We start from the raw sequence: 26,555 nt of genomic DNA on the forward strand, positions 1-26,555 counted from the left end.
TTTAAGTTTTATAAAATTAAAAACACATGCTGCAGAATCAGCGATAAAATATGTTAAAAAGAAACTATTCCATCGTTTATATATATTTTAGACTAAACTAGCGGAAAAAGATTGGAAATTAATGAAAAGTGTAATTAACCACAAAACACTTACAAATCCTCAAATCTGTATCTCATACAAAAGTATGAATTAAATTATAAAATACATGATAAAATAATATTATAGTGATTTTTCTATTAATAATGCGATTGTGAAATGTTGACGATTTTACTCGATAATCCTTCCATTTACGAATTCACATCTCCTCCTCGCACCTACTTTAAAAAGTTGACGATAACGTTTAAATAATGTGTTTTCTGCTAAATTCAATTGATAGATCAAGTTGTTATTGAAAAACTTGGACTTTCATATTTTAAAAAACGCAAATTTCAGATATTTACAATATCGGCGACAAAGCAGAAAATGTTATTAGTTTTTGTGAGAATAGGTACAACGTATGTTACGGATAGGTAGGTAGAAACTTTACAATCACTTACCATTTACAAAAGTAAACATGTCTGGAATAAATCATGACCTATTGGTTATCACAGAACAAAATATAAGAGTTTATTTTAAATGAATGTGTTCGTTCATTTTTTTTTTTTTTTTGTTTTTTGATTAATTTCTAACTTAATCTATACATTTTAATTGAATTTATAGGTTTTATAAAAAAAATATATTTAGCCATATTATTTGTTATACTGGTATTATAATTATAGTTGTTGGGTTTTACGCGAAAAACTAATCAGAATAAGAGTTCTAATATAATAATATAGGTTTGGAGTAAAATTATAAGTACTTACTAAGAAATACTTACTTATAATTTTTCCAAACCTAATAATATATAATGAAAATAATGAAAATAATTAATAATGAATGTATGTACAATGGTCATTATGTGTATAGGTGTCTAGTAACATACCAAATTATACATCGGTACACGATAAAGTAATTTAATTAAATTTAACAATTAAAACGAAACAATTTGAACAATTTAAAATTGAGTATTTAGATTTAGAAACTCATTTTAATTTTAGCTTTGTATATTTAATTTTAAATTTATTTACAGCATATTTTTATTTATAACTTTGTTTATATTTCATAACTATTACACAATTATTTGAGTAACTGTGCATTGTACGAAATGATTTAAATACACATCCGTTTATTTGTTCTCAGAAATGTTCAAATATATAATTAATAAAACAATGACATTACACTAGATTATCCTAATTGTTTAATCTAGCTTTACCATTAAGTCCAAATAAAACAATTAAAACAGCAACACTGCTTCGTTTTTTAACTGAGAGAATTTAACCGAATTTTTAGCGATTTTTACCGTTTAATTCATAATAATTAATCATCCATTAGGTAGTCAGATAAAAACGATTCATTTGCATCACGCATCTTTTTTTTTTGTTATTGAATTACATTTATTGCATACACATTGAACGTCTGCTGTTAAAAAAAAGATTAAAAACAAAAAAAAATTGTATATTTAATGACAAAAAAATAACGTATACTCACATATATTATAATATGGACTTATAAATCAATAGTCAATAAATATTATTTATATTTATATAATTATTATACGGTTACTATTTCTGACCAGTTTAAAATAATGTGAATTGATATTTCATTACGATCAAGCTGTTATTCTTGAAAATTTAACTTTACATTTTCAACCACTAATTGGCAATCAATTGAATTCAAAAAAGTTAGTGGTGTGTAATAAATTATGAACGACAAAATATAACGAAAAGGTGGGAAAATTACCTAGAAACTCCGCTTTGATTTTGTCACTATTACTACAGTGATTTATCACGAATGAGTTAGTTTTGAATTCAATGATATAAAATCATTGTTCACCATAATCGATTCTAAGGTAAGGTGATCTATCGGCTTATTCAGCCTAATAACAATAAGTATGTTTTATAATTATATTGCTATGATTATTATTATCATAATATATGGAAATTAGTCATATAAACATTTAAAAGATTTGCGATCTTTCGTTTTTAAGTAACATTAAAAAAACAAAATCAATTTCGTCAATTGACTCCACATAAAAATTGCTTTATTATTTTTTAATTAAAAAAGTTTTTGAAAACTTCTATGCATTTTTTTGCTTTTGACTTTCCGAAATACCAACACTAGAGTCACTTCTCTACAGTAAAAGATGCTGAATTAGAAAATCAAAGCATTTTTACTGCCCTAAAAGGCGATGCCAGACCCAGCAAAAAAACTACACATCACTGTTGTAACATCAATACATCCAACCCACGGAATCTAAAACACAAATGTAAATTTAATTAAAAGTTTTAAATAATTATATAATCTTAAATCTATAATATGTATATCAATTATTTGTAATAGTGTCGTGGTTTCTATGCTTCCCAAACTAAAAATCATCTTCTTGTTGTTCTATCTAATTTGATGGGGAAAATTGTAGTTTATTATCTAATAGATAAATAATGTAAAGGACTCTTATTTTTGTTTTATTATATTATGTTTATTATAAATTATAATCAATAAATTGGTCGTCACGTCAGACTTATCTATACTGCCAATGCAAAGTATCGGCCAGCAGGTAAAACTAGTGTTCACTAGTCCATTGATTTTTATTTGGCACGTGACCTCATTGATGTTTCCAACTTAAAAAATAATTTTTTACATTTTTATCCATACTGTAAAATAAATACGATTTAATAAACTAAAGGTTAAACTGTTGATTATTACGATTAAAAATGAAAATAATTTACATCAATCACTTACATTTATCCATTCGTAAACTCTTTAAAAATTTATCCCTAAACCATTATTTAGTTGGGCTATTGGTGAAGTATAAGTCTTGAATTCAACGAAAAACAATATTTGTATTTTTCATTAGACATTTTTTTGTACTTATAGGTAGAGTACTACTTTACTTTCCTACTAACTAAACGTACATCGCAAATTTTTAATATGATATTTATCCTTTCATCGCTAAATTGTTATCACAACTATTTTTCATTAATGTCATTTGAATTTTTCTATACTCTCATTGATTGTTCAAAACCGCCTCCAAAATGTTTCCTTATCCTTTATCTTTTTGTCCCGAAAACCTTAATTTTTCGTATGGTATTTATTATTATACATTTAAATTGTTGTTTCATCTTATTTCTATGCTAGTATTATTTATTTTATTTTATTTTTTGATCTTTTATTTTTATTGTTTATTCTATTTTATGTTAATTCTATGATGTATCTTGTGTATTCTGATTTTACTATCAAATTATTAAGCAAAATTATTAATTTTAATTTTTAAAATATAAGAAATTTTATGCTTATACTTAATAATTAAAATACATGCATAGTGTATACTTCTAAAAGTTATGTAAGCTGATGGTAAACTTCTAATGTACATTTTTCCGACGCTTAACGGATCGTTAAAACGGTTTTCTGACACATTTAGCTTTAAGGATAATCACAGATGTGCCGATGTGCGTATAGTAGTTATTAAACTATTATATTTAAGACTGGACATTGTTGATTTTACAATGATGTTTTTCAACTAGGTACCTAATTCACATAATATAAGTGTTATTTAATTTTACAACTATTAAATATTATTGAAGACAATTTATTTTGTCAGGTTTTGAAACTATTTTAATATATTTCATTGATTTTTCATACAATTACTTTTTTAGCGCCAATGTGTTCTGAAACTATAAAATATTATCAAACTCAGATAAATTGGATAGGAATCGTTTGAGGAAAGTCTGATATATATATATACATATAAATATGTCTATTTATTCAAATACGTGAGTTAAATGTAATTTTTACAAAAGAAATAGTTTTTGAAAAATCAAATGCTTATAAGATTAAGTATTTATATTTAATAATTATATAGTTTTTTATAAATATCTTTTAAATATAATATAAATCGTATTGATTGGGCTTTTTAAAATATAGTAATTCGTAAAATTTTAAAGGGTCTTGCATTAATTATTTAAATAATAGTAGCTATTATTAGTCAAACAGCGCTTGCTTTAAATGTCACTATTTTTTGGTGTAGTTTTTCACAATTTTTCTAAAAAAGTACTTACTCCTATTCTATTTAAAATCTAAAAAAAAATATTTTACGTAAAATACAAATATTTTTCTACATTTCTACAATATTCAATCAGTTTACAATATTATATAATAGGGACATTAAAAGTTAAATATATAATCCTGATTGTTGTTAACAATATTATGTAGATATCAAGTGATTGTATGTCTAAGTATTATACGTAAACTGTATTTATCGGAACATCTTAAAATACAATATTTTCTTATTATGTATTTCTCATATTTTCAATGATAAAATTTAATTTTTGTCAGAAATAAAAAATAATATCTATCATGTTGTACTTTTAATAAACAACATTTTTTTTCCAACATAACGTAAAAATATAATAATAATATGTTGAATGTTTATAGTTTAAAGCACGTTTCATTAAATTCGTTTTGTATCAGAATGCAGCTGGTATTAATATCGGGTTTTGAAAATGAAACTTCTATTGAAAACCAGCGATGTTACCCATTTTAATACCTATACCGACTACCAACATCTAAACTCGGGTAATGTATGTTTTGAATCACGTGGAGTATTATTTAATATTAAAACTATTGGTGTACCAATTTTATTGTTCTTCGGTCTGTAATTCAAAAAAATATGTTTAACATTAATTTCTCTATCTTATATTATTATTGTGTTGCATTTTGAAATTAATATAATTTTATGCGTCTAATCGATAATTAATGTATTTATTATAAAGATAATAAGAATTATCTCTATATTGTTCATAGTTTTGTCGAAATAATAAATAACACTACAATATACAACCGTAATGGCATAATTTATATTTTTGGTGTAGGGTTTTTGATTTTTATTTTATAACTGGTTTTTTTATTTCTGGTTGATTTGGGTACCTATTGTTAATACTTTGGGTGCATTCAGTGTATAAGGTAGGTATCAGGTCAATTCGAGTGAAATCTCCGGTTTAAATTAAAAAATTCTCAACAAAATACTCTATATGCAATGTATGTTGTATGTATGTATTTTTGTAATTTTCCGTTGTTATTGAAAATCCATATTTTTATACACCAGAGACATAAAATATTAAAAGCGTGTTTTGCTCATATATTGCTACGTACAACTGTACAAGATATAAAATTTTACATTTTTTTTGCGACAAATAAAACAAATTACATTGTAATATTGACCAAGTACAATATTATTATTATGCAATAGTTTTTTTTCCAGTTTTCTCGAATAGAATATTATGTATTCATGATGCATTATTGTTACTCGCTACTTATTATTATTACCTATGTCGTAATAATACTGTAGGTTTAAGGTTAATGATATTAATGATTTATCGACTTGCGACTTATAGCTTAACGAGCTACAATCCGATTGGCCTGCACTTTGAAAGTGTACGTATTTATCACTTTTTTTAAATACCACACTTACATTTATCAAATAATATGTTTATTCTGCACATACACGATTTTTCCAGGTATAATTAAGAAAATGTTCAGCTTAATATGTTTTATTTTATTTTTAAATTCTGATCAGTGAGTAGGCGAAAAATTGGTGCAACACAGAATATGTATTTATTTATTTATTAGCTTATTTACACTGTGATCACGTTTTCAGATAGTATAGTATAGTATAGTACTCTGAAACTTTCTGTATCAGTTAAATTTTGGGCACAGACGTGAGGTGGTTCTTTTAAAAATAACTTTTTATACTTTATAGCTGTTTTTGAGGAAGCTGCAAAAAACTATATCAAATAACTGCGAAAAAAAACAAATGAAATTTAAAGTTTTAATTCAGTATGAATTTAGAGGATTCAAAAAATAAATAGTTACATTTTTCAATTGAGCATCATATGATAATATAGAATTTTTTTTATTTTAAATAGGTATAGGTACCTATAAATAAGTAACTTTAGATGTAGTTTAATACGAAAAATAAAATACAAAATATTATAATATTTATGTTTTAATATGGCCTTGTACGTCTATTAAATATGATATATAAATAAAGTTATTGGCAGTCATTTGTTATATTTCATCTATTGGCACATATTTCTTAAAAATAAAGGTCTGTAGGCAGTGTTTTTACAAATTTGTTTTATTTTTATCTTTTACCATAAATTATTGTTGCCGATGAAGATACATCAAGTTACTAAACACATTAATTCTAATGTATAGGTTGGTATCTAACACTGTAAAGTTGTTTTTATATATATATATATATGATATAATTAATAGGTTGCTTTCGAAAACTATAAAATTTTGGTGGTTATCTCATCATAGCAAATACCTACCTATAGTGTAATGTTGGTTTATAGCTTATTACAATTAGTAATTGGTTTTTGAGAATCACATCAAATATTCCATGTCTTAATTCATACCAGAGAATAATCATTTTTGTATTACTTATATTAATAATGTCATTATTTATAAATATTAGTATTTACAATCAATGAAAATATGTATTTAATACATTTTTCCCCTACCAAATCCTACCTAAGGTATGGTATACCTAGTCAGTGGCGGTTTTGATAAAACGTCAAGGGGGGGGGGCTATTTTCAATTTTTGTGCCCCCCATCCTCCATAATAGTTGCATATATAACTTACAGAACATAACAGTTGACACAAAAAAATCCAAGGGAGGTGGGGGCGAGCGCCCCTTCGCCCACCCTAAAAACCACCACTTTCCCTAGTTGACATTAAAAAAAAAATTATAAATTTAATCTGTTATTCAATGTTATAGGGTTGACATTTATTTAATCATTAATTATTGATCAGAGTAATAAATATTGTAGATATTATCAGATAACCAACATTCTAAGCTAATTTATATAAGATGCCTAATTCTATAAAATTGTTTCTTGTGTTTGTTCATTGAAATGACCTAGAGGTCTTCGTCAATGCTCATCACAAGTGGATAATAGGGAGATCATGGATCTATTTACCTATGTATAATGTATATATCACTATATATAGATGATACTACCCCCCTTATCCAAGAGGAGACGTGTGCGGTCTTTACTCCCAGTGGAGTGGGACCTAGTTGGAATCCGGATGACGCAATCGGACGACAGCGTGGGGATTTGGTGATCAAGTAGAACCACACAAAATTTTTTTTGCACTTTGCTATGAATCGAACCGATGACTGTGTGAGCCGTAGTCAACTGCGTGACCACTGTGCCATTCCGGCCCCTAAAATAAATTTAAAGATATATAAAATGGGTTGATTCGTTGCTTGTATATATTTTCTTAAACAATTTTCGGTATTATTATATATTTTTTTTAAATCAGTTTTCGTGGCTGTTGAATCTAAAAAACTATTCACGACAAGAATTTATTTTACCTCTGACATTTGAGATGGCATCTGGACTTTAATTTCAATCATAATTAAAGATATCAATCTAACTGAAATTTCTTTTGGAGATTAATTCTTGGATACCAATTGTATTTGTTTATAAACTATTTTTTTGTAACTGCTCTCTCATGATCTTCAGTGATGACGTGAAATATTTTTTTTTAGGATATCAAATTAATTTACAAATATTACACAATCTGTTGTGATGTATCCTATTTCAAATGATCCTTTGTGCTTTTATGAATTGATTTCATATCCAAAAACTACCACAAAATTAAACTTTGTACGTTGAAGATATTTCCATTGTTAAAGAAAACGAGCACATCAAATATATATGACATATGTATTATCATTGTTTGTAAGTTTATATGCCATTTCAATGTGTGTATAGAGATTAGAGGTATAATTATTAATATTCTAAGTTTGTTTTCAATCCTATACACGTTGATTGCCAAGCAAGCAAGCTCACCTCATTTTTATTTTAACTATAAATTTCTTCAAATTCTGATTATTGAATTTTTAAATATAGGTACTCAAGACTTTTTTAAATTCCTGAAGTAAAACTTTTATGTTGTGTTATTTATTAATACTATTTTGCAAGCCTTATACTTTGTTGAATGCCAATAATATCCATTTTTAAGTTTAAACAAAATATTTGTATTATAAAGTTATGTGTGAAAATGGAATTTTGAACCTATAATATTAAAATGTTATAAGAACCTATTTAAAATTATGATATTTAAATGCATGTCTAGTAGCTATAGATAATCATGTTTGAGTCATTATGTGACAATACTGACAATCGTATCTACTCTAAATATACCTACTTAAATTCAAAATTCCCTGAAAATTATTCTTTTTCAAAATGTAAATGAAAAAAATGTTTTCAAATGGTAAATAACTAGAAAAAAAATATAGCAATAAATGATACAACTTTTTTTACAAAAATTTTATTTAGTAATGAAATCAAATAATGTAAACAATTTTAAATTTAAATATATATCGAGATAATGATATATTTTACTGTTAAAAGGACCTCATTTTACCTAAACAAGATGCAAGTTATTCCTATGAGTATTTAAAACACAAAATTCCTAGCGCGGCTGTCACTTTTTTCGACACAATTGTATTACCTACGTTATACTTGGAATAAATTATACGTAATGTTTGCGACGCGACACAGTCATATTATAATATTCAAGTATAAGTTTAAGCTTGATACAATGTTTACTAAAAGTTGAAACTTATGCTCACCGACTCACCGTACTACTTTTGCACAACATTGGATTAGTTAAAACATGTTTAGAAAAACAATGACACTAATATAATAATAATAATAATGAATGAATGTATAGTTATTTTTTTTTTTAAATTTAATTATGTATTACTTCGAATTCAAGCCGTAATACGTATTGTGAATTGATGAATTTTAATAATTTTCAATGAATTGTAACATAAATATAAATAATGATAAATATATTATTTGAGTATAATATCATGCGTAGGTTTTCTATGTTATTTGAATATTTGATAAATTTTCATTATATTTTAAACAGGTGTATTTAAAATATAACTAATACCAATCTAATAGATGATCAGAGTATAAAGTTTAATCTCTCCACATTTTAATTTTTGTTTTCAACATAATATAAGGAAATAGTATAGAACTATACTTAGGTATAATGTATAACATTCATAATTTAAATGTATATAATTTACATTTAGATTGTAACTTAAATTTTGATGTTTGTACTAGTTATTTTATTAGATAACTTTCACACAGTTTCCGTGTTCAGTTGTGTTATGTTTAAATTATACTTGAGAATACAAGATGCTAGTTAGTTATTTGATTTAAATTAAAGATCATGAATCTACGGCTCTACGCATTATCATAAATTCATATGTTTTATAGGACCTAAAATATTTAGGTACTATTTCCATGTATGTATTAACACTCAATGTTAATGTTTAGCGTCTTTAATAGAATCACACCAATTTTAAAATAAATAAAAATTTATTAAAACTGTCTACAATAATAATTATTATGAGTCATGACTATAACAACATTATAACAGATGCTATAATATATCTAAATTATCAAGAAGTTATTAAAGTATTAATAAGACATGGGTAGGTGTGATTACTATAATTTAAAGCCTTGCAGTATAGTAAACATACTAATACTATTATTAAACACACCAATACCTATCAGGAGTGCATACTACGTATAAGCACATCGAATATTCGTGGATTTTGCGCGCTAGGATTAGATAGAAAATATTTTAGGATGTGATGCGTTAAATTCTGGGAACAATTTCGTTTTTACGGTTATATTAGTTACATTTTTATTGGTTTTAGGATAAGATTTTTTTGTTGTACAATTGTATTATTTTAAATGTCTTTTTCGGATAGAGTAGTTTCTTTTTCATATATTTATCGATCGGAAACCTAATATTGTCAGTATTTTTTAAGAAGTCGTTTTTAGAATTTTCAATATATTTTCTCCAAGCGTAATGTAGGAATGCCAACAAGCGTGGTTCTAAACGAGCCACATTCAGAATTGTTTTTTTGAATACGATGATTTGTCATTGGTTTCAAATTTAATAACACAACTACATTATTTACTATTATTCTATACCAGACTATAACAAGACGAGACGAGTGTCCAACATTTTTACATTACGTCTATGATGGACTAACATTTTTTTTAAAGAATTATTTAAATTAATTGGTAGAAAATATTATTTTTCGTTTTTAAAAATAGTCTACTTAAGTTTACACACAAATTAATAACAATATAATACGAACTCCTAATTAACTAAAACATATGTATTATATTATGTACGGTGTATAATATATTAAAATGTACTTACTACTTATGCTTACATAATACAGCAAATGCCTTCTATTTTATTTATGATGAATATTATTTTGCCCAAAACGGTCTGGAAGTGATAGATTATATTTTGGTAAACCTGCCGATGGTTCAATAGTCTGCAAACGACAATACAAATGCGTATAATATTTTTAAAAAAAAAAACCAAAAAATTTAGGTCAGTAATATTTACTGACCTAACACTTATCACCAAAATTAATGAAAGCAAATAAAATCATGTTTAAAATCTTAAGAAAGAAATATAACATTTATACATAAACATAATATGTGTATAGATTTAAATTATAATATTTTATTTTTTCAAATATACCTTAAGCCTTAAGTTAATCACATTATAACAGTTTATAGTACCTAACTAATGATTTTTTTTTTTTTTAAATAAAATAAAATTTACTATTCTTTCAATGTTTTATTTACAAACAGGTATGATAAAATATAAATAACAGTGAATAAATATAATGATATAATAATATATATTAATTAACATTTTCATATACGTATAACACAATATACGTGATTACAGTAGAATGGGTTATGTATATTGATAGAAGTAAAAGCACAGTTAATTTACCAGGTAAAATGTAGGCATATATTTAATTGAGAATACTTTTCAGGGTAATTTTTTTTTTTACAAATACTCGTATAAAGACTTTTTTTAAGTCACTATTTAGATAGTATTTACGATTATTGGATTATACATACACAAACAGATATACTGTCTTTAGTCTATTTACACATTTTGATAAGGTTACACTGCAGTATTAAACACACATGGTCAATATTATCATAACTTTTTTTTTCGAAGTTTAAATTTTAAATATATTTAGTAGGTAAGAGATAGGTACCTACTTAATTACTAATAAAATAATCATTATTCAATTGATTTTTATATATTTGATTATTTTGTTTCTATAAATATTATAAAGTAATAATATGAAAATGTTCCTAAGTTAGTTTTAAAGTTATATTGTTTTATAGAAGTTACGTTTTTTATTTTATGAATTGTATTTTGTTCTGAACGTAACAAAAAGTTTTAATTTATACAATGAATAACGATATAATAGGTTAGCTATTAATATAATAATAATTGGCTATACTTATGTTTGTAGTAAAAATATAAAATAACGTTCATTTTGTCATTTACAGTATGCATATTATTTACTAAAAGTTTTGAAAAGATAAAAAATTAAACACGTAATACCTATACTCAATTTGAAAATTAAAAAAATACACATAAAAAGTGTAAATAAAATATTTTCTGATTTTCAAAATTTGAAGTAAATTCTACATATTTGCTTGTAACGGAAATCAGGCCATACATCGAAATTACTCAAAGAGAAATAAAAGTAAAAACACATTTGCTCTACTTTGAGTTATCGCTGTAAAATGAAATACTGCAAATAGAATATTATGTTTTTCAATGTTAATGCGTATTTATAAAATAATTGTATACACAGCTGTACACTCTGTACAGTATAACAATATGTACATTAACGTATTATATTGATACTCTACTTCGTTTTTCATTTGCACTTTAGATTTTTTTTTCAATCTTGAATAACTTAATGACTATCTTTCGTTATAACTGATTATTTCGACTAAGTGCATCTGATTCCACAGCCAACCATAAAGTAATTTTTAAATGCCTTCTAATAAAATATTCTTCAATCATTTTTGGAAATTATTATGCGTGATTTATTAGCTATAATCTATAAATTATTCAACAATATTCTAATTTTGGTATCATTTAAAAATTAAATACATTAATTTGGTCATAAAAAGTGCCTTTGAATACATCATAAATATTTTAAATTGTACTCGAGTAGGTATGTTACAACTATTTTACTATAATAATTTTTAAAAATAGTTTAAAACTATTACTTATGTAAAACTTATTTTAAACTGCTAATTCTATTCGTTGTGATCTTAAAGTATTTGTAGTGGTTTACATTTCACCAAAGCATAACTTCATGATTTGTCCATCGTCCTACTTAGAGTTAAACATATATGATTTAAGTTTTTTCAGCTATAATTTATAATCATTGCTGAACTAAAGTTTCAGTTTCAAATTTCTATCATAATTTAACCTTTAAGTTGTATATGAATTAAGTTATATCTTACCGTATAATATTATACAAATAAAATAGAGATCGATAATTACAATTTTAAAATAAATGATTTATCTGCTAACTCAAGTTCAAACTCTTATTGCAATTAGTAAATATCTCTATTTTATAATATTTATTAACTTATATTACCTACCTTATTTTTAAATTGGTAGTAACCCTTTGTTTCATAAAATTACCTCATAGCCTGTCCAGTTGTACATTTATTTTTTTAACATCTTTTTATCCTTTTTTTCTCTTGTGATTTCCCCAAGGACTTACACTCTGACCACACAGAAATAGAAAACTCAAGGACGTTTATTTATGTTAATAACACTGTGTGAATTATTGTTCTTTCAAAAAAAAAAAAAAAAAATGACTCTTCAAATTTAGTATAATATATCGTGTGGTACAATAAATTTTGTTTCGGAATTCCTATGTGGGGAAGGGACATGGAGCTTAAAAATTAGGTACTATAATATTATTATTCCGTTTTTTATTATATTTCTATTCCTTACAAGTCTTAGTGTATTGATAGATTTTAGCAATTATTCTTTATCTAAAACTAATTCGTAACTATAATTTAAACAACACTTTAAATCTAATTTAGTGATTTTTCTCATATTTAGCTTATTAATACTTAGACATTGCTGAATTGCTCGTACATTTGCTATCAATTGCAATGTAATAAAATGAAATAAGTTGAGAAAAAATATTCAAATTAATCTTATTATATTGGTTTAAAAATATGATATAATACAATGCTTATCTCCATAATTTGTTATTACATTTATATGTACTGAATGCATAAGACATTATTAAATGAAAATTAAATGCTTAATTCTTGAAACATAATTTTTGTAAATATTGATTTAATACAATTTTTCATTTATATTCGTTGGAAAAAAATTAATTTGCATACATATTGTTTATCTATAAATATACCTTTATAACAACCATATGGAATTATTAAACTTTTATTTTCTCTTTAAAGTTCTTATTTTTTATTATTTTATTCAAAATTTAAGGAACCATACTGTATATATATATATAAATACTTCAATAAGCATATTTATTAAGGATATAAATGGATCAGTATTCAAAATTTTGGATTTATATAACTTATTTGCGCATGAATTATAAATAATTTGTAATTAAAATATTTAAAAAGAATAACTGTGGTTAAAAATGTTAGCTATAAATGTAGCTTATCATAGTTATACTATAACAATCTGATAATTATTGTAAGCAGTTATAGATATACTCTTGTGATATGACTTTAGTTTATACTTAACTCGTAAAAATAAAACAAATTGAAATAAAATGGAATTTATGATATGATTTAGAAAAAAAAATACCAAATTCATAAAAATTAAACCATTAGTTGGTATATCTATATCTTTACAGCGATTTCTCGAGTAGTGGATTTCGAAAGAGATTTCACAAGATATTATAAGATTTTACTGATGGAGGTTGTGCAAAGACATATTATACGAAACTTTATTACATTATTTATCGCTTTAAGGTGACTCGTGGAGGGTTTTGTTATCCTTGTCGTATTATTATGTAGGTATGGCGTTCACGTAGTTGTTCTCAACATTCTTGCATTGGTTTTAATTATTGAGCGTATTAAACTAAATGATCCAAATTACTCTTAAGTAAATTAATACAATTAAAGAAAATTAAACTAGAAGTACTGATGTTGGTTTCATTATTAAATTTTGTGGTCGGTAGAAATAAAAATTCCTTCTGTGACATCTCTTTCTCGGTATTACCACTTCTCGTTTAGTCGTGTTCGATCGGACAATATATCTATAATGTGCCACTAATATAAAGTTGTGACTCCAGATAATTCCGTATTCAGTCATTATTGCTAACTAGTAACTGTAATAGGTATCGTTATAAATTATTTAGGGATTTTAAATTTATTAAATTTGTATTAATAAAAACAAATTAATAATTTTACCATTATATTTCTACAATGCTACTAATTCTACCAATCATACATTGATAAATAACGTTATATGCGTTTTATTCCGATATAAAAGAAACATGCTTTTGCTTAAAATAATACGAAATAATATTTAGAGAACTTTATACGTAACACAATTATGCTATTTGCCTTATTTATTATTCAATAACTAATTTTTTATTTTCAAAGAATCGCATGCTTACATGAATGATTTTTGAGTCGTTAGTATTATTATTTCTTAATATTACACGGATGGTTATAGATTTTTACTTTTATAATAATAGAACCTACCTATGTCATACATAATTTAAATAATATAACAGCCAATTGGCATTTAATCAATACATTATTTTTAAAGTTTTTAAATCATAGTACATGAAATATATTTTTGTATATTTTCTAACAATTTAGAGTAGGTACCTATGTACTTAATGTTTGATGAACGATTTTTATTTAAAAATTAATTTAACTGTGTAAATTGTATTTTTAAATTTTTAAAAAAAATTATCAAACTATTTGTTTCAATAATAAATTTACTTAAAAGTGTTTACAATAAAATCAATGCTAGAAATAAACTATCACGAGTATCATATAAAAATGTATTATATTATGAATACATTTCTATACATACACACACTCAAAGAAAAAATGAATTGAATTGCAAGTAACAAGCATTATAAAAACAAGTCTAGACGTAATTTGAATAAGTACGAAACGCAATTTAGTTTTTATGAAGGTGTTGTGTTATGAAAACTTGCATAATATAATATATATATATTTATTTGACATTGTATATACTTTTAAAAAGTGCGTGTATGTTAGAATATTAGGATTACAGTTAAAAAGAATATTTCAGTTATCCCACATTAAATGAAATTATTTCATCGTAAAATATTATTTACCCATAGGTACAGATATTTACAAATTTACGATAAGACGAATTCTAGAATTAAGAGGAAATCGTAATAATACGGTACATAATTGTATGTAAATAATACGTTATTTATAATAAGACAAATCGATAAATGTATAAATAAAATATGTGTTTTCTCTAGATTCCAAACATAACATTCAAAAATTAACAGCGATGTTTAAAGACATTATAATGTCACATTATAAAGAATAAGTGTGCATCTAATATTTTCACTGCTTTAAATTCAGTAAATCTCTTGTTTATTGCGAGTATTATAAATTATGACACAGACGAAATTACTGTGAAAAACTGTAAATACACTAAAAATCGATTTTAGTAAAAAAAAAAAAAACCACGTTATATAATAATTAAAACGATGTTGAACAATAATTATGAAAATATTATAATATTTTAGTTCCATTAGCACAAAGTGCAATAATATTATTACATTCATTCCGGCATAGTAAATAATAACATTGTTCTGTTGAGCCAACAATAACAATATTATTATTAACATAATAATAATAATACAAGGTAGGTAGTCACCAACGATAAAAGTCGTTGACGACACCGATGTATCGAAATTGCCTAAACGCTGCGCCATGTCATCAGCTCTGACGTCGAACAATATGTAACAAGTCGGTTGAATATTATTAATTTATTATTATTATTACTTTTGATCTCGGTAATAACATAGGTTACAATGGTAATGGTAATACATAAACCATAAACAAGTATTTGTTTACCAAATATTGTTTGGCCTATAAATCTATAATACCTCAATATTTTACCTAAGCATTTTTTTAAGTGATTATATATGTATATAAATTTTAAAAAATTGATTTGTTAAAAAAAAATTTTAATTTGATTGAAAAGTTTTGTGTTAGTTCCAATAATTACTGAATCCAGTTTATTTGGTATGTTGTTATTGGTGAATTCATTGGTGGAATATTCAGTTAATATAATGTGTTTGACTGTGAGTGGTGAGCATCGTTTCACAAGTATATTATATTATACATTGGTCGGCTATTTCTACCATTAGATATCAACAAGTTGGTCTTTAATGACCAATACATATTATTGTTTTTATTTTTATTTTTAATTTAAATCAGGATTTTTCGATTCAATAATATTATTGCTTTCGATTTACCTTTGTTTTGAATTTCGTTATTTGTCAGTAGGCTTACATTTTACCTAGGCATTAGATTGTCAAGTTTTTTATTTATTTTATTTGAATTTGTTGTGTCTTCTGCAGAGGTCTTAATTTTTTAATACCAGTATGTTTATGAATTCTGCGCTGATTTTTGGCTACTTGACCTTATTTGCTTCTTCATGTTGCGTTGAAGCAGGATATCTAAATTAAGGTATATTATTATAAATTCTTTATTATGTTTTTTGAATATTTTTCCCCACATATTATTATTACCATCATAGTCATAACTCCAGTGTCGTATTTGGTCCTTGGTATTTTTATTCTATAATATGTATAGATATTTAAAAATAAATGTTAAGGCGAAACAATTGTGATATAAACATGTATATATTTAACTATCGTTTAATACATATTATACATTTTTTTAACACATATAATTCGTTTTATATAACCGCTACCATTGAAAACATCAGTATGTGTACGCCACTGATCATAGTTTTATATTCATAAATCATAATTTGTAAGCATTCGTATATATTTAATAATAATAGTAATAATATGATATCGTTCAATCACATCGAAAGCGTAACGCACTGTCGAGTTTGACGACATGGCGTTCAATAAACATGTTGAATAACCGCGCGTCAAACAATGGAAAACGTCTTAAAATATATTTTATTTGAAGAACGCGTTAAGTACACACGAGTCTCTGAAACGCAGTTTCCGTGTGCGTACTCACACTATCATAATATTGTATTGTTTAACGCGTACAATAAATTCCACACCACTTCTTAGACGGCTTTTGTCGTTGCCGATGACTGTGTGCAAACACGCACTGCGCACCTATCCTGTTCGATCTGTTATAATAGATTCCGATCCGAACGGGAACGGAGTGTTAAGATAGCGTCGACGTATTAATACGTTTATTTGTACGACGTGTGGTTTAATCGAATACGATTTGTTCGCTGTGTCTTATTACGAGTCGTCTTATTTATTTTCGTATAAACGATAATTTTGTGAATTCGCATTTAATTCGTCTTCATGAATTGCGGCCATTCAATTTGGTTCTCGACAACGAACATTTATGGTAATGTTCGTTTAAAAACGTCGTTTTTTCTTTTATTATTATAATAATTTTGATCAGGACAAATTTCACGTAATTTAAATAAATTATTCGCACATTTCTTATAGTACCTATTATAGCGAAGAATGAGATAGTTTATCATTTTACTTTTCAAATGTTTTATAATAATTAATACGCCTGACCTATTGTACAAATTATTTTATTTTTAACGATCATTATTTTGTTATTAGATTTATCAATGTTTAGGTACAAATCAAATACCACATAATATACGTAATTATTAAAATAACTTTGATATGTATGTCAATACTCTTATATATTTTAAAAGTTTATAAAGTAGAAACATTATTTCAACAGTATTGTTTTCATAACTCATTATATATCATACATAATATACTATGGTAAAGTACAATGACGTGTGTACTGATTTTTAAGATTTTAAAGTTTGAACAATCATTAACTTAGACTATGAGAATATAATAAATAAACAATTTTCATAATATTATAATAATATAAATAGTAAATACTTAATACTAATGGGTAGTAGTTTACGTTGAACTGTTTAGTTGACTGTTCGTCTCAAACGTCAGTTAAAAAAAAAAAAAATTAATCTATTTTTAAAGTTTTCATTAATATATACATTTTGTCTGTTTAAGCTGTATTCAAGCTAGATAATAATCTAAATTAGAAATTACACTAATAGCATAAGTATAATAGTTATACAGAATTAGTTCTTAAGAAATAATTGAAAATTGACCACTAAGGGTCAACTTTATTTATACATTAATTTATTTTGAATAACGTCCAATAAGTAAGATGAATTATGGTATAATACATAAAAAAATATAAAATCTAACTGTAATGGTTTTTATAACTAATAAGTATACTTTGTTATTGGATTCTGAAAACAGCGATGAGCCGATGAATGTATTGATTTTACAATGAAGTTTTTGTTTAGAACAGTTATTTTAAAATATTTTACTTAGCTAAAAACAAAAAATATATAAAGTTTAAGAACTTATAATTTATTACAAAGGAAAACATTAACAGGATATTTTGATTAACTATAAATATACTTGGTATTTATGGAGAATTTTGAATATAGGGATTAATTTAATTATATGGTTGATAAAATGAAATTCGGTCTCGTATTTCGAAATATTCAACAATTTTATTAATAAACATAAAATGTATAAATATAGATAAAGTCATTTAAATCTTAGGGAGAAACTAAATATTTTTCTTGTTATGTCGTTTCAAAGACATAAAAAAAAAACACCATTTCATGATTAGTTTAAATATGTTTTCAGATTTCTTATTACATGACGCTAGGTTTATCATTAATGTGAACAATAGATAGGTAGGTATACTAGGTATATTATTTTCGACGAAATAAACTGTGTTGAATCACTTTAAAATAGATCTATGGAACACTAAAAAAGCGTCAGTCCTCCAAACACACATTTAATTATATCAGAAAACTAACAATTTGTTTGAATAACTAATGCAATTTTTGTTTATATATCTATATCATTAATTTTAGAGTGAAAAATATAAATTCTGTAGCATATAGGTATTATTCAAGTAAAAAAAATAGTAAATAACCTTCTTCACTGCTTAATAATTGAGGTTTATGTTAACTGTGAAACGGAAATATCTTTTCAAAATTACCTTGGAAAATATTAAATTTGAGATTAACTTCAATAATTCAATGAATATACTTTTATTAGAAGAACTATAGTTTTTCATGTCAATATTACAGTTTAGGAATTTAGCCAAAGAACTTTACATAGTACAAAAGCAACTTTTTAGGTGGTTTTATATACAATTTGTATAGACACTAAATTGTATGTTATTACAGTGTTATAAAACAAAATTGACAAGTGAGGGTATACTCGTACAGTTTATGTGATACAAAAATCAATTTTAACCCAACTTCGGTGTCACGAGCTTGTTTATGATAAAATTGATTGAGTTATTAACATTTATAATATGATTTTTTTTTCTTTATTTTGATTCACTTCTTTTTTCACATAAACTGTAAGGTATATCAAAATAAAATTTCTTTTCATCAGTTATTACACATAATATGTATGTACATAATGGAATAAACGTAAAGTGCACACAATGTAACCGATATTCCATCGAAGATGTTTTAAAACAAAAATTTAAAATATAATGGCCATTATTAGCACTTTGGGAAAGATAACTTGTTTTGATTCAGCAGTAATGGATGCAATGTTGTATTAAATTCGAAAGTAAATCTTATCTGTTTTTTAAAACAAATTTTCGTTCGGAATTAAGTTTATTTTAGTGTTAATAACAGTTTTAAAAGTTATATTATAAAAAAAAGCTAGTGAAAATGTAATATAAAGGGAAATTATAGTCTGCATAAAGCATAAGTAAACTTGGATGGAAATTGAGAATTGCAACGCTAAAAATTTTTAAGTCATTGTATCAAAAAAAAAGTTATTATTATTTTGTCATCTACTTCAAAGTTTATTATTTTTCGTGTACTTTTTCATAAATATTTTTATAATTAAGAAACAATTTAGTTTTCATTATTTTCTTTATTTTAATAAGAGTTGTTTTCTAGTGATTAAATTCTATATTTAAAGATCTCGAACGAAATTCACCGAAATAAGTGTCGTAAATATTTATTTCATGTAGCTTTTCATGATTTTTTCATCAATATAAAAAAGCTACTAGTTTATTATTTTTAAATTAATTTGAAAAACACGAGGAAAGTTTTCTCGGAAAATATAATAATACATACTTATTGTAATGTATTAAATAGCTTTATCGATCTGTATAATAATTATCCCAAATTTACATAATATGCAACCAAAACGTATCTGTGTAAACGACTCAGTGTTTGTCGATTATTTATTTTATCAATTCGTAAAACGATTGATATCGATTTTTCAAATTTAATTTGTGCTTACATTTTTTTTTTTATTAAACACGTCTTGTTCATAAAAATCAAGGATACTCCGATACACGTTAAACGGGCTGCATCCTAGTTGGGTCCCAATTTTAAAATTTCTACACACTAGTTGGGTCCCGAATTATTTTAGGTCAAATGTTAGTATAGTAACTTACCAAAAAATATTCAGAAACTAGTGGAATACCTAAAATAATTCGGGACCCAACTAGTATAGTACCTGCGATTAGCCGCTAGTACTCGGGACCCAACTCGAATGCGCCGGTTAAACGATGTCCGCTGTTCGTATAACATGAGTCGACCGCAATCCAAGCTCGGGAAGTATTATTGTCATGGTAAACGACAGGCACACGATTGGTGGTGGATGAAAATACAGTTTCTATACCTATAATAATTATTACCCCTGTCATCGCCACCATACTAATTGATTCGTGTGAAGCTCATTGACAGATTTTCTGATGGATAACTCGACAACAAAGCAAAATAGATTATTTAAGGTCCATAAACCCTTATAATTTCTCTCATGGGTCGTTAATATATATTGTCAATGGGTCATATTATACCCCTTTCACTAAAAAACACCCGTCGCCGTTCAGTTACCTAACCTAACCGTCATCTTAACCCGCCACGACAAGTCTGTTTAAGATACCTTAGATTGTGTACGTAACTTATATTATAATATAATATTTAAAGCACTATACAGTACATGAGTGTCACACTATGGTTATCTATTTTTTACACAGTGCAAAATATTACACGTTTAGTTGTCTAAAAAAATGTGTCAATGTTAATCATAATGTTTTAAAAAATAATTTACAAGTTGTAGGTATTGAAAATTGTTGACGAATAGCAAAACGTCTCTAGCTTAAGTGTAATTCTATAATAATTCCAATTTATTAAGCATTTCATTTTTTTATTTTGATGTACCAATAAATTAAAATGTCTTAAATCGTTTAATATGTATAACGATTGATTTTATTCTTTAAACTCATTGATTAGTGATTACTACTACTACCTACTAATAATAATAATACTGATTATTATTTAAGAATATACTACAAAATCGTTTCAAATATATTAATACGACGGTACCTTAAATTATGATGTTCCAAAGTCAAAGAAAAACATATTATACGAACGTGGTTGTAGTAAGTGATTTATTTTTATTTTAATCATATCATGAGTTAGTACACGCATAAAAAATTTTACTACATGGTTTTAAAATGTTGTCAGTAAAATGTGCATAAATTGTTCAATTAAATAACTTCCTATTGCTTACATAAATCAGCAGAAACCTATTTAGTTTATACTTTTAAATTTGTAACATAATAATAATTTATAGTTTGTTGACACTCGATAACATATATTGCAAATATAAAAATGTCTATATTTTAAACATTCAATTTGTCTTACAAATTAAAAATCAATTGCAAATAAATAAAATAATAGAAAATTAGTACTTACCTGTGAAAATGTTGATGTCAAATACATATATATATATATATTAAAACACACACACACACATATATATTATTTGATTTGTGCAATAATGTATTCAAATTGCATTAAGTTTGTATAAGTAGGTACATTATTTGATTATCTTCCATTTATCCAAAAAATAATATTTAATATTACTTTTAATGTTCTTGTGGTATGGTATGGTGTATGTTTATAAAATTGTAAGAGAAAATACACAAAAATATAAACTATTATTTATTTTATTTTTTGTAGTATTTAACAAATTAGGTGGTTTTAGGTTATGAATTTTAAAGCTTTTAATAATTATACGTGTACGTGTATATCAATGAATGTATATGTATATATTATTTATACATTAATAATTCTTAGGCGTTTTATAACATTTTCTGGTTAAGTAGGTACTTATTAGTTATTACTACTTAATACTCCCACATTTAAAAGGCATAACAAATAATAATTTTATATTATAATACCTAGTGTTATCGCAAGACACTTCAATATCAAATATTGACCAAATGTATAGGTTACCTTCTTCTAACATGTATTGTTTGTAAAGTTTAACCACGATGAGTAGGTAATTTTATATCTCGTCGAAGTGTATTTTTCTACTCAATTTTGTACACCATGATACAAATGTTTGTAAACAAAGTAAATTCATTGTATATTATAAAATAAACATAGACTGATAATAATGATCTCCCTATTAAAAATATAATTTTATAAAATAGGAGGAAATTAATGATAACACTAATATTAACGAATATATATTTATTTATTTTTTATTGAAAATAAGGCTTCAACAGCTTGGTCATTAATCTATGGTTGTAGATACAATATTATAAATGTTATTTATGGATTCTTTAGTTATGATTGTATGTTGTTAACGAATATTATACGTCTATAATAGACAGTTGATGAGAAAACATATATTACTGTGACATATATGGATAATATATAAATACTTTAAGTAAGGAAGAGCCACAAAAACGATCCAATATTAAATCCTATATTTTAAACTTAATCTTTATTTTAGGCAGCTTGCGTGATAAATATTTCATTAATACTGAAAATCACATTTTTTTTTTTTAATTAACCTTTAAATTTAAAATTATGTCGGATAATTGGAAATTGGATATAAATCAATAGAAAGTATATAAATATATTATAATACACTAGAAAAATAATAAATCTTATTGTCCAGTATTTATTTAATTATTTATTTAAACGGGATGGATCCAATACCAATTCGTATAGACGTGTAGTTATTATATTAATAGGACTTAAATCTATTTAAAGTGAATAATCCTTATATATGTGTTATGTATATTATATTAAACAAATGTCTGTATATTACGTGTTTTACATTTAATATTAAAAAAAAAAAAAAAAAAAAAATGAAATAAATAATAATACAAAATCGATATGGATGTAAATTATAAACATAACCAAATATTAACGAAATATGTAATTTATGTTTAAAAAAAAACTGTATATAAATATTAATATAGTATTTATGGGACAATAGAATGGTGGTTAGAGCTAATAGTACCATAGTGGTTATTAGTATGTAATATTGACGGGGTGTATGGCAGAGACGCATAAATAAAATTAGTGATTCGGTTACCATTGGAATGTAATATATTTGCACGTTTTGAGGGATGTTTTAGTTATTTAGTATTTACTACTATTTAGTATGATATTTTGTTTAACGTGAATAGCAATAATTATTCAGTTTAATCAATAATTACGATACATATATTAATATAAGCACTGAAATAAATTTAATTAAAGTAATATCTTAAATAACTTATCGTTTTCATTACTTACAAAATACGTAAATTTATAAAAAAATTGTCACTTTTTAATTTTTTTCCATTTGTTATAAATAACTATTTAAACAATTTATTAGTTTATTAGGTACTAATATCTATTTCACTTATCCATCGTTTACTTAAATTATATTTAACTTTTATTAATTATTTTTTTTATGTAGGATTGAATGATTTTATGTTAATGTAAAATAGTATTATAAATACCAGTTTTATATTATTATAAACGATATTTTGTATTATATTATACGTAACATTAATGATAATTTCAGTTATTATCATATTGTTATTGTAATTTAAATTTATATTATTTTCATTTAAGTAAAATTACATATTATACTGAATACATTTTTATTATTTTTTTTTTTGCGTTTGGTACTTTTAATGTTTTTGTTATAAAAATATGTATTATATAATTTAATCATTAGTTAAGTATTACAAATAACACAAGGATGCACGAAAATAATAAATTTGAACTAGTAATAAATAATTATTAATTTTTATTTTAAAATTAACATATATTATATTTAATTGTTAAGTATACCTAAATAATGCCTTGGTTATAGTTACATCATAAGATTTTGATTGGACAGTAAACAATTTTGTGTTAATTTCTAAACAATTTAAGTTACAATTTATGGTTGTAGTAGTTATATCTTATTTTTATTTTTTGTTTGAATACACTAAATATAAATACTATATATAATAAATTAAAATACATAATAATTTAATAAGATAATAAATGTTCTGTGTGCGTAATACAGTTATAAAATATTAAAATATGTTTCTTCTTTATCATACGTAAAAAGGTGAACCTATTTCTTATATCTTATAAACTCAAATTTAAACCGTGTAATTTTTATGCTAACTCAAATCAACAAGAAATCTTTAGCTTTATATTGAAATATCTAAATGCCGGTCTTGTAATAATAATAACAAATATTTTACTGTCAACATTTTTCGATTTTTATGGTGATGGAGCGAGCATTGTACATGGAAATTAATCGTATCACTTATTATAATAAAAAAAAGGCAGGCAATAATAATGATAATAATAATAATAATAATAATATGTTGCTGATGATAATAATTACAACACTCAAAATAAAAATAAGTAGGTATGCCATCATCAACGTCATCATTATCACATCACTAAATACTAACAACAGTCTCGTCTTAATTAAATTTGACGTACCGTTATACACGTGTCACATATTGGTGTTTTGAATAGATTTGACAGTATTTCCAGATGAGTTCTCGTGTACATGGTATTCTATCGTTACGGCAAACATGAGATTCCGTCTGTTTACGCACTCGTTAAATTATTTAAACATATTATCCTTAACGGAAATTTGGCCACTGGCTTAGATGTCACGAACAAAAAGCGTTTTTTAATCTATAAGTTATAACTTCACTAGAATTTAATAGACTTAATACATTTCCATAAACCACATTTTGTTCGGTAAACATCTCGAGACTATGGTTATAAACGTTTTTACCAATGCTAAATTTATTATTTATTATACAACTGATACAATAATTATCTAAATTTACAAATACATAACTAATGTATCTTCCGATTCACTTGTATACGTCTTTTTATTATAAAAATTTCGTGAAAATTTCCGCATTTATTAATTCATATTTGTTTATTTACATTTTCAATCATTCGTTATATAAGTTTAAATTTTGAGTTTTTGTAAGTATATAAGCTAGAATCTACCAACATTGTTGGTCAAAGTAAAAAATAATTAAATTGAATGGAAATGAAAATATTTAACGAGAATTCAAATTAAAAATGTTGATAATAAAAAAAAAGTTTTTTTTTTTGTCAAAACATAAAATTGATTTATTATTTGTCTACGTATACTTTAAATAAAGATTTTCAACACTAAAAACTGGTCAGGTGCGTAATAAAAAAAAAAGGTTTTTGCTATATATAAAATAGAATCTTAAGAGTCAGTTAACGATCTTACTGATCGTCTTGAGTCTTCATCTAATAATGAAATAATCATCTAAAAGTAGCAATATCAACAAAATACATTTTATTTTTCATTTTTCGACTTTGTTGCAGTTCTTATAAGTGATTTATTCATTTATCTAAACCATTTTTTAATGTTATTAATCACTCGTGTAAATTTAACATATGAGAATTTAACTTAATTAGCTATAACATAACTATTATGAAAAACACATAACTTTCGTATTTATTTATTAACAACAAGACATTATTTATGATAATGATTAGAATAGAGCAACGGTCTTTTAAAGTTTCAACTTTCAACCATTTTATTCACTATACTCACTTTATATGCCATTAGGTCATGATTTTAAGTGAAAAGTTTTGTTTGATCTCGCCGATAAGTAATATGAATATTATAATACATATTATGCAAATATGATAAACAGATTAAAAATATATACTCCATTGTATAATGAATAGAATAAGTATTGAAGTAAAAATAAATACAAAATATAAGGGTTGATACAATTAATTGAATGCACTCAGCAATAATCTTCTAAATATGGCGTGACAGAAAGTTAGATGGCTACCAAGACCATTTTTGGTACCTAGTGGTTCATCATAACTGCAGATAATGTGTGAATTCTTATGCTCTAACAGTTTTGTTGATTGGGGATTTAAATAACTCAAAAATATTATTTTTAAATGACTCACGATAACCAGTTAATGTTTAAATTATTGTAAATAA

General features: G+C 24.7%; 2 protein-coding genes across 4 annotated transcripts in view; one reads left to right on the forward strand and one right to left on the reverse strand.

The window, feature by feature from the left end:
- LOC107169483 (rhodopsin, GQ-coupled-like) overlaps window positions 1–26,555 on the reverse strand; it is a 109,946-nt gene that overhangs the window by 23,068 nt on the left and 60,323 nt on the right. Inside the window, exon 3 of one of the 3 annotated variants that reach the window (XM_089229358.1) lies at window positions 10,356–10,463. The exons of 1 other annotated variant lie outside the window; for it this stretch is intronic. The gene's annotated coding sequence lies outside the window, so the exon portion shown is untranslated. Of the gene's footprint in view, window positions 1–10,342; window positions 10,464–26,555 lie in introns of all 3 variants that reach the window. One more of the 3 variants, XM_015519234.2, reaches the window with a different exon arrangement.
- The window catches only part of LOC107163652 (phytanoyl-CoA dioxygenase, peroxisomal-like), a 110,081-nt gene that overhangs the window by 874 nt on the left and 82,652 nt on the right, over window positions 1–26,555 (forward strand). The window lies entirely within an intron of this gene.

Source organism: Diuraphis noxia, unplaced genomic scaffold (genome assembly GCF_037042655.1).
Source record: "Diuraphis noxia isolate RWA-SAM2 unplaced genomic scaffold, SU_Dnox_SAM2 contig0005, whole genome shotgun sequence".
Lineage (NCBI taxonomy): Eukaryota > Metazoa > Arthropoda > Insecta > Hemiptera > Aphididae > Diuraphis > Diuraphis noxia.